Source organism: Eublepharis macularius, chromosome 11 (assembly GCF_028583425.1).
Source record: "Eublepharis macularius isolate TG4126 chromosome 11, MPM_Emac_v1.0, whole genome shotgun sequence".
NCBI classification, from domain to species: domain Eukaryota; kingdom Metazoa; phylum Chordata; class Lepidosauria; order Squamata; family Eublepharidae; genus Eublepharis; species Eublepharis macularius.
Window position 1 is genome coordinate 68,889,417 of NC_072800.1, and position 15,098 is coordinate 68,904,514.

General features: G+C 42.1%; 1 protein-coding gene across 1 annotated transcript in view; it reads left to right on the top strand.

Moving 5' to 3' along the window:
- The first annotated feature begins 3,656 nt into the window (after positions 1–3,656).
- Positions 3,657–15,098, top strand: part of ARMC3 (armadillo repeat containing 3) — a 75,291-nt gene continuing 63,849 nt past the window's right edge. Inside the window, exon 1 of the mRNA XM_054991486.1 lies at positions 3,657–3,732. The gene's annotated coding sequence lies outside the window, so the exon portion shown is untranslated. The remainder of the gene's footprint in view (positions 3,733–15,098) is intronic.

The following is a 15,098-nucleotide window of genomic DNA, read 5'->3' on the forward strand; positions in this document are numbered from 1 at the left end:
GGTTGCATGGTTTTCATTTTTTAAGTTGGCACATGTGCAGGAGTAACTGCTCTTTATTTCACAGTCCACCTTTTGTATAGGTACTGCAATGTGCTATGAATCATTGTGATTTCCCACTTTTCTAGCTTAAGGGGAAAAAAGGAGACTTGTGGCACTTTAAAGAGTAACTGATTTGGTTAAAGCTCTTCTGGCCTAGAATCTACGTTAGGTCTTTTCAGGTGCCACAAGAATCCTTTTTGGTTTACGCTGCAACTGACTAGCACAATTGCCCTACCGGAATTTCAGTGGGAGGCAGGCAACCATTCAGTGCAACAGAAGGGTTAGGATGTTTCTTTTAGTTTTCAGAACATCATGGATACTTCTGCTATAGCTGGGGTGGCATTCTTTTCAGACAATGTGGTGTTTATGTTGTAGGATTTTATATGAGCCTGTGGTGGCATTCTTTGGAGTTTTGTGGGGCTGCCTGAGAATCTGCACATGTGCATGAATGAACATGAGATAAATGTGAATTCGGTGTGCTTACTAGGGAGGCAAGGAAAGGAGAAAGACAGGTGTAGTTCATAGGTCTTTCTGGTTTTAGCACTAATGTGGCAGAGTAACAGTGCTGGATTTGATAAGGGAGTCCTGGGGTCCAATCTCTGGGCAGCCATGAAACTGGCTGGGTGTCCTTGCCCCAACAATGCAGCCTCATGCTAACCTATTTCAAAGGGCTGGTGTAACGGCAAAAAGGGACAGCCTTCAGGCACATTGTCATAGTTTCCTCGGAGGAAGAATGAGATTCCACAAATACTTCATCTTTCCAGAGTTTACGGAGCAATGAAGGTGAAATCTTGGCATCCCCGTAAGGAGATGAAGGCTGTTGTTCAATGCGGTTTTATTTTATAGAGATGGGGGTGATTGTTTCCTGGTGACAGTATCCGAACCTGAAAAGAAGCTAAAGAAAAGTGAAATGGGTAATGTTGGTAGGGAGTATTGGTGGTAGGGAGTAAACACTATTTATTTAATTAGAAAAAAACAACACATTGAAATTGAACCCAGACAAGACTGAAATGATGCTTGTTGGAAAGGCAGAGATCTTGAAGGACATTGTACTCCCCACTTTCGATGGAGTTCATCTGGCCCTTGCAGACTCAGTTAAGAGCCTAGGGGTTATACTGGATCCAGCGTTATTACTAGAAAAACAAGTTAAGGCAGTGGTAAAAAATGCTTTCTACAACCTCAGAGACAGCCAGTTTGGTGTAGTGGTTAAGAGTGTGGGACTCTAATCTAAAGAACCGGGTTTGATTCCTCATTCCTCCACTTGAAGCCAGCTGGGTGACCTTGGGTCAGTCACAGCTTCTAGCTCTCTCAACCCCACACACCTCACAGGGTGTTTTGTTGTGGGGATAATAATGACCTACTTTGTAAACTGCTCTGAGTGGGTGTTAAGTCATCCTGAAGGGCGATATATAAATCGAATGTTGTTGTTGTTGTTATTATTATTATTCACTCTAGCTTGGAAGCTGGCTTTTTATCTTGACACTGCTGACCTGGCCACTTGGATCCATGCTATGGTAACATCAAGGCTTGACTATTGTAATGCTCTATACATTGGTCTTCCATCTAAATTAACCAGGAGGGTCCAATTAGTGCAAAATGCTGCAGCTTGATTGTTATCAGGAACGAGCAGAAGCATGAACATCACTCCTATCCTACAGTTGCTCCACTGGCTCCACCCATCATTTACCGTGCTCAGTTCAAGGTATTAGTTATTACAAAGTTCTTCACAGCTTTGGTCCAGTGTACCTACGGGACCGCCTCCCTCCCTATGTTCCTCCATGGCAGCTTCGCTCATCTGAACAGGGTCTCCTGCAGGTGCCGGGCTGCACACAGGTGAAGTCAGCAGCAGCCCATACAAGGGCTTTCTCTGTGGTGGCCCCTATCCTGTGGAATCACCTGCCCGAGGAAGGCAGAAGAGCCCCCATTCTCCTGGCTTTCTGTAAACGATGCAAAACTGAACTATTCAAAAAGGCTTTTTACTCAAATGGGAGGGCTGTATTGTAGGGATGGGGTCTCAGATGCTTCACTAATGAGTTGGGGATCATAGACTTCTTCACTATTTTTGCCTTCTATATTATCTGCTGCTTTAAATATGTACTCCTATATACAACCAGCGCTCCATGTTGTCTAATGTTAGTCCTAGAATTAATTATGTTTTGCTCCAGTATTTTTTCTACTCTGTCTTGGATCCTTGCTAATGCTATGTCTTTTAAACTTGTATCTGTTTACATTATGGTATTGTATTGAAATGTACTTGATACTGATTGTATTAACCTCATACTGTGTAATCCCCCTTGAGTCTCAGTGAGAAAGGCGGACTATAAATGACGTAAATAAATAAATAAAAAATAGAATATTTCTATGCTTCCTCTCCAGGAAAGCTGCTCAAGACAACATAGTAAAACCACAAGTAAAAATAGTTAAAATCAACGAATTATTAAACATAGTATTAAAAAAGGCAATAAAAACTCATACAACTTAAGTTAAAGGAATAACTCTGTGAGGTACATTATGAAGAATGATTGGCCTAATGTTACATAGGGAGCTTCCAGCCAGGCAGAGGGGAAATTTGAACCCAAGTCCCTCAGTCTTATTCTAACCACTGCAAAACACTGTTCAAAGGCACACCTCTCTCTTTTTACCCAGAGTTTATTTAAATAGCTTCTTTAGTATAATCCTTAAATACAGAGTAAGACCAGAGGGACAAACAGGCACCTGCCCTAAGAGTCTACAGTCTACATTAATTATCAGCCAACAAAAATCGATGGGGTAAGAGAGATGGAACTAGTGAAGTGACAAAGGATGATGTATGCACATTTCTTACAGAATGCTGAATATTCAAGAACATCCTTTCTAGGGATGCAAAGGAAAGCCTCAGCATCTCTCTCTCTTGCACTCCTTTTCAGCTGGAAAAGTGTTAACCGTTCCTTTCTCCCATCGAAGCTCCATGAGCCAATGATCTTAAGCAGCAGAAATACCCAATGTTAACCCTCTTTTGTGTGCTCAATTTAGGGAACGGAGACAAAAGGTTGTAAATGGGCGAAAGTCTCTATGTTCAGTGCTTTAAATCTCAGCAAAGCGAGAGTAACTGTAAACAAGAAATAAGGGGATGTTATTCGAAATCAATTCATCCGGAGGGGAAGACTGTAACAAGCCGAGAGGGTGTTAAGAGCGTAATGTGCAAGATGGGGATTAAAACGCCGAAAAACCTCCGCCAAACCCAATACCGCCGCGTAGCAATTGCAGATCCAAACAGTAGTTTGGAAACTAGCCAGCGTCCTTGCAAAAACAACAAAATAATGCAGCCCCTTCCTTTTAGCTGCAGAAGGGACGTAGGTGTAAAGGCTCCATTACTGGATCGTATTTCTGATCTACGGCTCCCTTATACTGCTGCAACGTGGGCGTGAGGCAACGAGGTAGGTTTCCAAGGAAAAAACGGAAAGGATGAATAAAAATACAACAGCGCGACTCAGAAAACTTGAAAAACCTCCAGAGGCTGACGCTACCGCGCATGCTTCAAGCACTCCTGCTCGAGCTCTACAGATCCAGGAAGCTTTTTCGACGCATGCGCTCTGGGGCTTCGCCTCCTATGGTGTAACCTAGCAACCGTCAAAGTTGGACGCTGTGGAGTTAGCGAGAGAGACGCTGGGAGGCCTTCGGAACGTGACGACGCGTGTCAATAGATCCGACTGAGTGAGTGGAGCTTGTGAGGCACGCAGGGCAGAGGAACTGTGTGGATGGGTGGGGACAAGGCTATGTCTGTATCTCAGAGGCGACTGGGATTAGGGCTGCCAACCTCCAGGTGGGACCTGGAGATCTCCCGGAATTACAGCTGATCTCCGTGCAACAAAAATCAACTCTCCTGGAGAAAATGGCTGCTTTGGAGGGTGCACTCTATGGAAGTATACCCTTTAGAGGTTCCTCCCCTCCACAAACCTTGCCCCCTCAACCCCCAACCCCAAATCTCCAGGAATTTCCCGCCCCAGAACTAGCAACCCTACTTGAGGGCCTCCCTGCTATTTTTCTCCAGTTCCACAGGAGGGGAACACTCAGGACACCAGCCCAAGTGGATTCCCCCCCTTGAATTAAGTGGCCAGGCCACTTATGTCTGTGCTCACTGGGGAAGATTTGAACACTTTTATGATGCTGAGTGCAAAAGAATTGTGTAAGCATTTATTTCCGCTTCAGTTTCAGAACTGTTCACCATTATTTATTCAGCACTTGTGGCATCTTCACAGTTACATGGGCAAAAATAGGTTCCTGCCTCCTAGGAGCTTACATTCTAAAACAGCATGAGACGAGGGAAGGACGAATGAACATGAGCATATCATTAGCTGTCATTATTATAAATCAAAACATGATTTAATCATTAACTGTTTTGCTGCTGGAATGGCAGTGTTGCTTTGTAGCAGTATGATAGGGCACGGGTATATAATTTGAACACAGATACAAGATTGAGGCCTACAAATTAAAACATGCAGTTAAAATATAGTCGAGATGGCTTTCCCCCCACCCAAATGCATATCCTCTTTTCCCATTCCCAGTAAACAAGCAACCAAAACTTTTCTCTCAGTTTTCTTCCTTTGTAATTTCAATTTGTCCTTGTACAGCTCAACTTTTGCACAACATAGATATTCATATATCTCTGAAGTACAGTCCTCAGCATGTTTATTCAGAAGTAAGGGCCATGCTAGACATAACTTTGCCTATTTGTTTTTCATTTGTTTGCATATACAAGATGGGAGATGGGAGACATCTAAATAATTTGAACATAAAAGGAGCACTCAGATGAGGGAAGATGAACCTTCCCCCAGTTTGCTGCCTCTGGAGATGTCCCCCCCCCCCCGAGGATCAGTACAAGTGTACATGAGAGCCTGTAGTTCTCAAAGTTATTTAATATTTTTCTTACTGTGCACTGGTATGCTTTTAATTCTTTGGCCTTTTTTCTATTTTGCGATGTAAATATGGCCTGGCTACTGAGGTGCAATAAAAATGTCATCCTATGTATACCTATTTCAGAATGTTAGGTTACCCTAAGAAGGTTCAGACTTGAAGACGTCTTTCTGTGCCAAGCCTTCTATATCAGGCTCTCTTCACTTTATGGGAGTCCTGACCTGGATAACCCAGGAGAGCCTGTCAGATATCAGAAGCTAAGCAGGGTTGGCCTTGTTTAGTAATTGGATGGGAGACCTCCAACAAAGGCCACGGTTGCAGAGGCAGGCAATGGCAAACCACCTCTGTAAATCTCTTGCCATAAAAACTCCACCAGGGGATGCCATAAGTCAACTATGACTTGAGGACAGGATTTCATTTTCATTTTCACTTTATGGGGGTGTTTTGACATGAAGCCATGAAAGCAGTGCTACAGTGATTGATTTGGGGGAGCAAAGGGGAATGACAACATTACTGGAGAAGCAAATATAGTCCTATGTGTACTTTATAGAATGAGGAAGAATAATGATGGTAATGTGTCTTCCCTTATTGAAATGGAATGATAGCAGAATGAATGGTGGGAAATGCTGGTAGAAGTGGCGAGAAGCGGGGACTACTATTCTTTATCAGGGTGGATTTAACAAGAAAGGACTCTGGAAACAGCTTTTCAAGGACCTTAAGTGGTAATTTTGTGGGGAGGTGGAGTCAGAGAGATTGAGAAAGCCTGCAAATGTGTTATGGCCATTGCTAAGCACTGAACATAGAAGTCCATTGCAATGACATTAGTGAAATCAATTCTCTTGTGCTCAGCTCCTGTGAATTCTAGTTTTCTGTACTCTGCACAGGGCTGCTGTCTCAGTCCCTTTTACCTCTGTCATATACATCTCTCCTTCTAGACTCAGCATGATTGAATACCTTGTCAGTTCTTTTCCAAATTACTTCCCGGAACTCTGGCAAAAGGTGCTGAAAGAGAAAGTAAAGCTTAATGTGGAACTGGATTTTTATTTTCGTTTTTTGTTTTGGAGTAGTAATTTGAAGTGTGTGAGAGAATATCTAAAATACTGCTGTTTGGGGATTCCAGCTCACCTTAATCTAACCATGTTAATATCCCAAGCAGGTCTGTCAGATTTGCATCCATGGGCCATTTATGGCATATTAGACATCCACTGCACTTTGGTAGCTGCTTGGTAAATATTCTAGCTCTTTGGCATGAATGGAAGCTGTACCCACACTGGAAATTTACATGTTGCCCACTTCACATGAGACAGTGACCATATGTATCATGCTTCCAGTAAGGTGGCTGTCAGGCTCCCAGTTCACTTGAATGAAACATCAAACACAGGAATTGCCTGGTGAACCACAGTATGTTCAAGGTGACACAACACCCCACCACTTGTATTAATGCTCAAGTGTTCTCATTGGGACCTGTGTTATCCACTGGCTCACATTGGGTGTTCCATTGCAGGATTTGAGCCTATTTTATTCTACTGTTTCTCCAAGGAACTCAGGGTGGCACACAGTTCTCTTGCCCACATTTTATTTTCACAACAAGGATAGGCTGTGACTGGCCTAAGGTCACCTAATAAGTTTCATGGCTGTCTGAGGATTTGAGCCAGGGTTTCCAAGAACCCAATCTGATGTTCTAACTACAATGCTATTTGGGCTCTCCTGACCAAACCATATAGGTAAGTTTGCACAGCATGTTGGGTATGCAAGAATAGGTGTGAGGCTGAGGAAGCCAAAACAAATACAGCAGAGCATTCTAGTCCAAAAGACCTCACCAAACAAAGCAATCAGTATTCAAACAAGACCATTCACTCTTTTCCTTCCTGATGATGATAAATTTATTTATAATCTACCTTTCTCACTGAGACCCACGGTGGATTACCCAGTGCAAGTGATTATGGTATGGATGGTTGTATTTCTGCTGTATCTGTTTTGATTGAATGGTTTGTAGCGTTGTAGTTCCTTATTTTTAAAGCTTTTTAGTTCCTATTTTATGGGGGGCGGGAATGATGCCATTGGTCTACATTATTTTTCACATTTGATTCCCGTCATCATTCTAGGGAACTCATGATACTGTATTTGATAGGGATGGGGCTATTCTTTTCCCATTCTCACATCTTTATATTTTATATGAGCCTGATTCCTTTTCTTTATTGTTTAATCTGTCTGTCCCCAGATAACTGCACTTTCTCTGGCCAAGTGAACTTTGTTTAACTTTGTTCATACTTTGGCTAGTGCTCCCCCCCCCCCAATTCTCACTGTATCACAGCTGAACAATTTGTGCTCTAGTTGCTTTACTCTTTATTCACATTGGTAAATTTCCTTTTTTTAGATTCAAAAGTTAATATTCTTGCCAACATCACAACTAGGGACGGCTAAAAGCACTGTCTCATAGGGAGCATCTCTCCTACAGTAGCATAATGAGCCTCGGTTTAAGCAACTTAGCAAATACTATGTGGGAAAGAAGCAGGGAAGATACTGACTTGTGTAGGAGGACTTACGAGGTGCACACATCTTTCCAGATCGTAACAAATCAGTGAAAGTCATTACGGGTAGAATTTCATCATGTCATCTTTAGGGATTCAGAGCTGCTGTTATAATTGAGAGGGGTATCCAAAGAAGAAAAGCAGGAAAGAAGGAAATGGATGTCAGGAAACAAACTGGTAGGCACCATGGCACCCTTTAGTGCCACACTGGGGGACACTGGCTTAGAACATTGAACTGACGTGCCTCCTGCATAGTGGGGAGGAGTGGAAACAGCCACTGTGATGTAGTGGTACAGTTAGGGTATCATAACGGAGAGACCCAGGTTCAAAGGCCCACTAAATCATGAAGCTCACTGGATGACCTACGGCCAGTCAGTGTCTCGCAGACTAATTAACCACGCAGGGTTGCTGTGTGGATAAAAAGGCTGAATAAAAATGTGATTGGTAAATAAATTTGTATGTACTAATTGATTTAACAATATTAAATCAACATTTTCAGCCTTAGCTTAATTAGACATCATCATCTTATTACATAGCAAACACGAATGAATGTAAGCTCTCTGAATGCACAACATTTTGAGGTTAGAAATGGGGGGAAAAACCTTAATCTAATTATACTGACACATTCTTAAGAAGCACTTTAATTTATAACCCTTTTGATATGATTTGCTTTTGAGGCAGGTCCTCCTAATTTCCTTGATAAAAATGCCCTGCTGTTCATTTATAGGAACTGACTGAGTAGCTGCCATGTCCCATTTCTTTTAGCTTCATATTAAAATGCTTTTTCCAATACTCTGACCCTCTTGGGAGGAAGGATTTTACTGTGCATCTCAGCAAGACATTTGAAATCTCACACATAATTTTTAGAAGCTTTTTCCATTCGGATTGTTTGTCTTGGCTTGCATTCCCTTCAAGGGTTGCTAGGGTAGCTTCCTTTAAAAGTCTGCCTTAAGAACCCTGTGACTGCAGGGACAACATTTTGTTGTTTGTCTCCTATAATTACACTATTGTGGTTATTGACTATACTGATTGTCCCAAACTCAGAGAAATATGTACCCTTCCAGAATAATTTGGCAATACACCCAAGGTTTGTGGTCTAGAGTTTTCAGTTAAGAGCTGATCTTGCAGTCTGTCCTGCTTGGGTGAGATGAGTGACCTTAAGGCCTGAGCTATATAAGACTACTGGTCAGTGTATTTACACTTGCAATTTATTGTGGTTAAACTGAATAACATGCTTCTACTCCCCAGCCCCTTATCACTCTGTCAATGTTGTGGTGGCTGCAAGAGGCATCTGATAGTTGATCCAGTGATCTTGTGCAACCATAGTTCAGGAAGAACTCATTCAGCAAAGGGAAAGGGCAAGGAAAGCTGCATTTGTTCATCAACAAAATGCTGTGATCATAGTTGGGTATAAAGCATGTGGATCATAATTTAAGAAAAAAATTAAAAAATAACAAATGAGCACCTTTAATGTTGTCTCCTGGCCTTTTTATCTTATATCTTTATTTTCTTCTTGGCTTTTGATCTTGTAGGAGACTGAAGGCAGCTTTCATAAAATAATAAAACACCACAAAAATGTATAAATCATATTTATCTGAGAAATAAAAATAGTTCACTGTTACCATCCCAGTTGAAACCAGTAAACCAGTTTGCCAGTACATTTCTAATAGTTCCTGAAAAGGGTTTGCCAGTTCCTAGAAACTCAGCTACGATCTCTCAGTGGAAAAGGTAATGTTGGTTCCATTTGTAGATTGTCTACTAGTAACTGCTCTGTAGCTTACCTTACATCCTCCTCTTGCTTCCTGTTCTTTGGAGGAGGAAATTGCCATTAAAACTGATCTCTGATTCTTTGGCAAAAAGGTAAATAACGTATCTGTTGGTGCTTTCATTTATGTTGTGCTCATTAGGCAAAATAAAATGTGCTTGTTCCTTCTGTCTTCCATGCTTTTTTGAGACTGAAGGAAGGAAAGGGAAGGAGTTAGTATGTTGTAAGTGTAGCTGTTCAGCCTTATCACAAGTTGTGTTTTTGTTTTTAAAATGATTGTTTGGGTCTGATATTAAAAGTAGGTATCTTGTGCATCAAACAGGACACATCTATGGGAAGTAAACATACATGGGAGTCTTGCAGATATAAAAGAACATTATCTGTAGTCAGAGTGAGAATTGCAAACTTGGGCCCAGTCGTAGGTCATATGAATGTTTGAGCAAAGTTATATTACAAACTCTTTTACAGAATATTTACAGGGGGGTGTTCTGATTGTTAATTTGATGCCAGCTTCACCTTTGACTTCCAAAGCAATTTTTGCCTTTGAGAATTTCTCACCCCTATCAGCTGAGAAGATTTTTATGCTGAGATTATTCTTTTCTATCTTTATACCATGAATTAACCAGTCACACACTGTAGACTTGTGGGATTGCATGTGTCTTGTCTGTAATGTGGATGTGTAACTTATTACTGCAGTTTGATGTTCCCGTGATGTTTTTATTGTTCACTCTTGAGTCATATTTTAAACTGGAAATTCCATAGAAGTGGCCTTGTTAGTCAGTTGAAGACTCACAAATATCCTGAGACATAAAAGGCAAACCATGTTGCCTCCGCTCACTTCTTATCCCCACACATGTGCAGAATGTAGGGATAAGAAGTGAGTGGAGGCAAAACGGTTTGCCTCCCCACCGCCTCCTGGGACTTCCAGGGGCCTGGAAAGTCTCAGTGTGGCTGTGGGAAGGCCTGGTGCTGTGGCACTGGGCCTTCCCACTTCCTTGGGGCTTCTCAGCTGGGTAGAGAGAAGGCGGGTGAACCACTGCTTTCTCCCTGCCCAGCTGATCCGTGAGCAAGGGGGGCAGTGGCAGAGCCGCCTGCTCGCCGCTCAACTGGGCAGGGAGAAGGCGTTCACAATGGGCTCTGGTGCTAGTATATTGATATTATCTTGTGCGTTGGTGTGATGTAGTAAGTTGAGTGTCAGATGAGGATCTGAAAGCCTCAGGTTTGATCTCACAGCGCTGTTATAATAAAATGGGAAAGGGAGAATTAGGTATGGCTCCCTGAGCTCTTTGGGAGAAGGGTGATATAAAAAGATATGGCATAGATGAAGGCCCTGTCTTGGATGGCCCAGGTTTGCCTGATCTCAGCTGCTAAGCAGGGGTCAGCCCTGGTGAGGAGACCACCATGGAAGTCCAGAATTAGTATGAAGAGGCAGGCAATGATAAACAACATCCGTTCATCTCTGACCTTGAAGACCTTATGGGGTGACCATGTCAGCTGCAGTCTGATGGCACTTTAAGTACATACATAGATAAAGGGTCTGCAAGCGATGGCTCTAGAAACAAATGAGGCTCTTTAAAAAAGAAAATGAAATCTTTAACGTACATTGCAGGGGTAAGTAGGATGCTAGAATAACCTGTTAGTGAAGGGATTGGCAAACAAATTTTTATGGGATGAAAGGGCTTCTTAGAGATGCTGTATAGAAAGGAATATGATAGACTGGAACAGTTGCCAGGAATCCAGGGCCGATTCCAGACGGCCCTCCCCATTCCGAAACGTCGCGCATCGTCACGCGGAAAACGCGAAACATTGCGTTTTCTCTCGCAAGTTTTGTGCGACGTCGCGCAACACTTGCACGAGAAAACGTGATATTTCATGTTATCCGCGCGACGACGCGTGGCGTTTCGGCATGGGGAGGGCCGTCTGGAATCGGCCCAGGTGTGAACCATGTGTCGATATATGCCAGTGCACTAAAATAATCACAGTGGATATGCTCCTGTGTATATTTATTACTTGCTGTAAGATCCGATGTGTACCACTAAAAGGCTCACAGCAATCAGTGTTTGGGCTGCAGAAACTTTATGGATTATCAGTGCAGTTAAGTGATACAGCTTCACTGATGTGTAGTTACAGTTATGTATACTGGCTCTTCACTGTTTTTTTTTTCTCGTGGAATGTTGGTGTTTGGCTCTTTAATGATAAAAGTTTGCTGCCCCCAACATAGATGTTTAAATTAGGGTTGCCAGGTCCCCTGGAACAATTCTGCACCGTGTCAGGAATGATGTCATTCCCAGAGTGACGCAGAAGCAACAGATTGCACTGGGGGTCAATTTGGTAAAAATCATCCCCTAATCTACTGTTGGAGGATGATTTTTATCAAATTAGTCCTGGCGCAACCCCATGACATTTCCAGCATAATGCAGAAGCCTTCCAGAGTGCATGGGAGTGCACTTCGGAGGTTCCTTGGCCTGTTCCTGCACCCTAGCCAAGTGGGAGGCGGGGGGGGGGAGAGAGGCTGGGAGCGCTGATGATTTAGTTTAAGTAGATGCCATCAGATGCATTGTATGGTACATGTATTGGTGACTGTGGGGCTGTGTACAGAATCACAGAGTTGGAAGGGGCCATACAGACCTTCTAGTCCAACCCCCTGCCCAATGCAAGATGAGCCTAAAGCATCTCTGACAAATATTCATCCAGCCTCTTCTTGAAAACTGCCAATGAAGGGGAGCTCACCACCTCTTTAGGCTGCTGATTCCACCTTAGAACTACTCTGACCGTGAATTTTTATATTTTTAACTAAGATAAGCAATATAGTTAGTGTAGATTGTTAAGATAATTAAAGAGATTTGATAGGTATAATATAGATATATATTACATTATTACATTATTATTTTAGACTTTAAGAATTTATAGGATATACTTTTTAGATTAAGTTGGTTATGGAAAACTGCTGGGAGTCACCAGAAAAGGGTGGGGGGAGGATGGGGAAAATGTAATGGGGTGAAAAATGGTAATGATTTCTATGTGTATGTTTGTAAACCCATCCAATAAAAATTCTTAAAAAAAAAGAACTACTCTGACCGCGAAAAAGTTTTTCCTAGTATCCAGCCAGTATCTTTCTACACGTAATTTAAGCCCATTGCTTCGGGTCCTATCAGGGTGGATTTGATTTAAATCAAACTGATTTAAATCACGATTTAAATCACTAGTCATTAAGGCTTGATTTAAATCATAGTTTTCTACATAAAGACTAATTCTTGCTGGTATAACTTTAATATGCAAGTAGATGCCTGCCTTACCGATAGGTAAAGGAACTTCATTAAAGTATTCCCAAACTGGGTCTCTTTTACGGCCTGCTGCCTTTATAGGTTTTTTCCTCCAAGGAAAGAATGTGATAAACCTCAGGTCATACACACAAAAGATCCAAAGACTTGTGCAGTATTGTGCTCAAAAAGTTTCACTTTCATTTTGTACTGCTTGCCCCTCCCTCCTCACACTTAGTTTCTTCTTGTGCAGATCTATTCCACTCCAAACAATCAGAAAAATATTGTTTCTATTCACTGAACTTCTTGAAACTTAGCACTGGAGGGGTTGATTCTGTCTTCATAGGTTTGTAGAACAATAGGATTAAGGTCTTTTTCTCAACTCTGTTCATGTTATAACATTTTTGCTGTGAAGAAGAGGCATGTGATCTCTGCTGAGCTGACGCAAATTCAGTTTTGAGAACTGCAAAACCAAGCATCTGTGATAATATCTTGTAGGCAGAGAAACTGCCCAATAATCTTACAAAAACCTCTGGAAGAGCATGACATTGTGAATGGATTAATGGAATTTATTTACCAAAAAAATCAAACATATACAGCCTTATTCTACATAATTAAAAACTAATCTTTATTTCATGATGGAATAACCTTTGGATGGTAATATATTTTCCTCAAAAAGCATTTTATTTAAAAAAATCCGATTTAAATAAAAAAATCCGATTTAAATAAAAAAAAATCCGATTTTTTTGATTTTTTTTAAAAAAATCATTGATTTTTATCCACCCTGGGGTCCTGCTACCAACTGGAAAAGCTCCTTGTCCTCCAAATGACAGCCTTTCAAATATTTAAAGAGAACAATCATGTCCCCCCTCAATCTCATTCTCTCCAAACTAAACATTCCCAAGGCCCTCAGCCTTTCCTTGTAGGACTCAGTCTCCAGACCCCTGATCATCCTTGTTGCTCTCTTCTGCACCCTCTCAATTTTTACCATATCTTTTTTGAAGTGGGTCCTCCAGAACTGCACACAGTACTCCAGGTGCGGCCTGGCTAAGGCAGTATAGAGAGGGACTATGACCTCCTGTGATTTCGATGCAATGGCCCTTTTGATACAACCCAAGACTGAGTTTGCCTTTTTTGCCATCACATCACACTGACTGCTCATATTTAGTTTACACTCCACTCTTACCCTAAGATCTCTTTTGCATACACTACTATCCAGAAGTGTATCCCCCATCCTGTATTTGTGCTTCACCTTTTTGTGGCTCAGATGTAATACTGTGCATTTATCTATGTTGAATTGCATCCTGTTCACAACCACCCACTTCTCCAGAGTATTCAGGTCTTGTTAAATTTTAACTCTATCTTCTTGGGTGTTTGCCACTCCTCCCAATTTGGTATCATCGGCAAATTTAATGAGTAGCCCATTTACCCCTTCATCCAGATCATTGATAAAAATATTGAAAAGTACTGGGCCCAAAACCGCGCCCTGTGGCACCCCTCTGGATACATCCCTCCAATCTGATGAAACGCCATTGACCACCTCTCTTTAGGTGCGATCCTCTAACCAGTTCCCTATCCACCGAACTGTCCTATAGTCCAGTCTGCAGTCTTCCAGTTTACCCATTAGAATGTCATGGGGAACCTTATCCAAAGCTTTACTGAAATCCAGGTAAATCACGTGGACAGAGTTCCCACGATCCAGGAAGCTCATCACTTGATCAAAGAAGGAAGCCAGGTTGGTCTGACAAGATCTGTTGGGGACAAAACCATGTTGACTTCCCCGGATCACTAAGCAGTCCTTCAGATGCTTACAGACTGATCCCTTTAAAATCTGCTCTAATATCTTCCCAGCAACAGAAGCTAGACTGACCGGCCTGTAGTTTCCCAGGTCATCCTTCTTCCCTTTCTTAAAGATTGGAATAACATTCAGTCTTCTCCAATCTTGTGGCACATCCCCAGTCCTCCAGGAGACCTTGAAGATGATGGACAGAGGCTCTGCAAGTTCTCTAGAAAGTTCTTTGAGCACTCTTGGGTGCACATCATCTGGCCCAGGGGATTTGTATATGTTCAGTGCAGCCAGGTGCCTCTCCACAACCTCTCTGTCAATGTGAACTAGCCACCCAGGTATCCTGTCATGTCTTCTACCATCTCTAGATGGGCTCGAGTTCTTCAGGGAGAAAACAGAGGCAAAGAAGTCATTAAGCCTGTCTGCTTTTTCTCTGTCCTCCATCAGAGTTTCTCCTTCTACTCCCAACAGCGGTCCAATTGCCTCTTTTACCTTGTGTTTGCTTCTCACATAACTAGAAGTTTTTCTTATTGTAGCGAGCCCCCCCGGCTGTATGCAGGGAATAGGTGTGTATATTAGCCCTCAGAAAGAGGAGCGATGTTAACAGACAGAAACTGCATTTTTTGGCATTTTGTCCTTTGGCTTTATTTGGAATCACATGATAATCTAGTAAGGAAAAGAAAGAATGTCCCAGAAACTGTATGTGAATATTTAGAGTCTAATTCTGTGATGTGGGAGCAGCCATGTTGTTTACTCAAGTAATTGGCCCTCCATTCATGTTGAAAGTGGGGGCATGGAATCTAATGTTTATGGCCACAGGTGTG